Source organism: Myotis brandtii, unplaced genomic scaffold (genome assembly GCF_000412655.1).
Source record: "Myotis brandtii unplaced genomic scaffold, ASM41265v1 scaffold1031, whole genome shotgun sequence".
Classification (NCBI taxonomy): domain Eukaryota; kingdom Metazoa; phylum Chordata; class Mammalia; order Chiroptera; family Vespertilionidae; genus Myotis; species Myotis brandtii.
In genome coordinates this window covers 582,436-585,656 of record NW_005353465.1, presented here as the reverse complement: position 1 = coordinate 585,656, position 3,221 = coordinate 582,436, and the positions used below count along the sequence as shown (strand labels likewise).

Sequence of the window (3,221 nt, the reverse complement as noted above, 5' to 3'; positions counted from 1 at the left end):
TGAGCCATATCTCTTTCAGACAATCATCCCATTCACACAGAATATATTTCATCAGATACTTCTCAGGAATCTACTATGACTACCTGACTTTGTCTAAGTGCTGAAGATACAGCCAGAACTGCCCTTAGACCCAGGAAGAGGGGCCCCTTCCCTGGGCCTCACATTTAAGAAAACCCCAATGTAACAAACATAGATATATAAAATAATAAATATATTAAAGAATACAGAGAGCCTGGCCGTTGTGACTCAGTGGTTGAGCGTCAACCTATGAACCAAAAGGTCAAGGTTCGATTCCTGATCAGGGTACATGCCCGGATTGCAGCCTTGATCCCCAGTGCGGGGCATGCAGGAGGCAGCCAATCAATGATTCTCTCTCATCATTGATGTTTCTATCTCTCTCCCCGCTCCCTGCCTCTCTGAAATAAATAAAAACATATTTTAAAAAGAATACAGAGATCCCTCTATTACTTGGAATCCAGAGTAGCCCATAATCCTCAGCTTTCATGACTGACATGGCTCTAATTCAAGGGTAATTCAAGGAAAACATCTCCATATATCTTGCCCAGATCTTTAAAAGGAAACTACATCTAGGTGACAAGACTTCTTATAGATGGTGCCACTGCCAGGATAGCAGACAGACACTGCTTCCATATATTGGAAGGATCTGGACAGCAGAAACATATTGATAAAAGAGAACACTAACTTATCAAATTCTTTCTTTCAGATTGCATGACTGCAATGTATTTTATATTATCATGGTGCCAAGCATCTATTTTCTTATTTCCCCTCACATTCCAATGCACAGTTCCAAAGGTACTCACAAATTAGCACAATATTCCCAAAGTTGTACATGGCAGCTGATGCACATTTTGCAATACTCAACAATCGCTTTACACTTAAATCTGTATATATGTAGATTTGGATAACATATGTGAAACTTTTTTTACAATAGCATTCTTTTAATGAAAATTTTTTAAAAAATCAAAGAAACAGTATAAAGAAAACAAAAGTGAGAAAAACAAATTTACATAGCTAACAATCCCCCATATTGTGAGAACATACAGGTGATGTCCCCTTGGGTCAGTTCATAAGGAAGACCTCCAAGGGAGATCCAGGGACTGTCTTTGTACTGGGAGTGCCAGGACACCTCATGGGCCACACCGAGTTGGACCTCACATGCATTCAGCTCATTGATCAGCTTCACTTTAGTTAAAGGGTTCATCTCTGCGGGTTGGGATTTCTTCAGCAAATCCTTCTCTTCTGGAGTTGCACCCAGGAATGTTAGCCCTCTACCAGCTGCCAGGAGACTGAAGCTGAACGAAGTTGGGGCAGGGCTTTTCTATTCTCCCTGACAATTGGAATGACCACGTGACTCGGTTCTGACCGAGGGGCCTTCTGGGAAGCTAACCGGATAAAAAGGCAACGCTTTAGAAAAGAAAGTCCTCTTTCCTCACCAACTAGCTATGTGTCTTCTCATTTTGAATGCAGCATTGATGTCTGGAATGGTAGTAGTCTTGTTATGAGAAAGACAAATTTACCTAGTTTTGCTACGTCATGAGACACAGCTAGACTTTTCTACAAGTTGAGCGAACAACTATACAGTAATATTTAAATCAGTCCATTTGCTATATACAAAGGAAACACCCTCACACAGTAGATCTCAGAATGCCTTGGGGAACAAACACCCACGTGATGCTTTAAGATTTTAATATGTTAACAAATATTAAAAGTCAAACAAGTTTAGAAATGTCTTCGTAGGGAATTTCCTCCACTCTGCGTCTTTTGAAAGGGCCAGTTTTGATGACTATAGTAGCTGAAAAGGTCTTCTCATTGATGAATTCTAAGGTACCTTCATTTCCTCTGTAGCCTCCGTTTAAAACGAGAATTCTTTTTCCTGGTGCTGGAATTACTGTTTCTAAATGAGTCTAGTCAAATTTCAGCTTGTCTCCAGAGTCAATCATCTCTACAACCGCTGTCTATTTGTCAGTTACTTCCCTAACAGTGCCCTTTCTGTTATTACATGTCTCTCCCAGATTTTTGTTTATAATTTTCACGATGATTTCAGGCTGCAGCCAGTAATCTGTTCGGGCAGCTCTTTTCTTTCCCTCTTCCATCTCCTTTTCTTCTTTTCTTTTGGTTGCGCTGAGTTATGGGAAGATTCCACTTCACTGACGCTGCCATCCCTATCACCTTCAATGCACTTGGTCCCAAAGAACTTGACTTGGGAGATGTTGCTGTTGAACTCCGTGCTCTTTTATTCCAATTAAATGTCACTTTCTCATCATCGTTTTCTCTGCTTAATTCTGCCAAAATAGGGGCCTCCTTTGCTTCCCCTTCCAGATCTCTTCTCACCTGTTGTTCAATAAATTTGGCAATTTTTTCTTCATCATCAAGGCCCTGCTTTTTCTTTCTCTCTAGCTCCAGTTGCCAGCAGATGGTTTCTGGATCCCTGTTGATGTACTGAATACACCAGCCTTTGGGCATCTCATCCACTTTGCACAAGCCTTCTCCGCCCAGCCACTTGTGAAATCCGTCAGAGTCTCCCACTGAGTGGCATTCATGTGGATGTGCTCTCAGCCACTGATATACTCATCACAACCACATTGTTGTGAACTCTCTTTGTGCCAAAGCATCGCCTGAGAAGTTCTAGAAAGTCATTTCGGAATTCCTCTAAAAAATAATAGGTAAACTACTGAGGATTTTCTGAAGCCAGCAACAGTTGTCTCTGAGGAGATTCAGACATACAGTGACACTTAAAGCCATTCTCATCCTGGCAGTGCTTCTAGCACATCTGGCAGTATCAGCTTCTGAAGCCCCTTGGATTTCATCCCGTTGGCAATAGCTTTAGGAGTAAGAAAATCTGACTTCCCCATCGTGACCACCCATAGCAATGAGGTAACCTTCTGGAGCCCAGTGCCCTGGCCCTGGCAACCTGAAAGGGAGCTGGGCTGACAGGGTGGGCAGGGCCACTACCTCTTTTCTTCTGGATTTCCCTTATCTTGTGTACACCTTTATAAGTGGTTCCTTTGTTGAACTCTCCTCAATTAGACCATTTGATTGTAACTTTTGTTTCCACAGACAGCAATCTAGCCCTTTATTCATCCCCTCATTCTTCCATTGCCCTCAAAAGTCATGGTGAGTAACGCATTTCAGGCCCAGAACTGGGACACAAGGTGAATAAGAAGAACCAGGATGGTGGCATAGGTAAACACCGAGCTTGC

At 42.2% G+C, this 3,221-nt stretch overlaps 1 pseudogene; it reads right to left on the bottom strand.

Annotated features, from left to right (window-relative positions):
• Positions 1 to 1,730: 1,730 nt before the first annotated feature.
• On the bottom strand, positions 1,731 to 2,873 carry LOC102245851 (annotated as a pseudogene).
• Between the last annotated feature and the right edge of the window lie 348 nt (positions 2,874 to 3,221).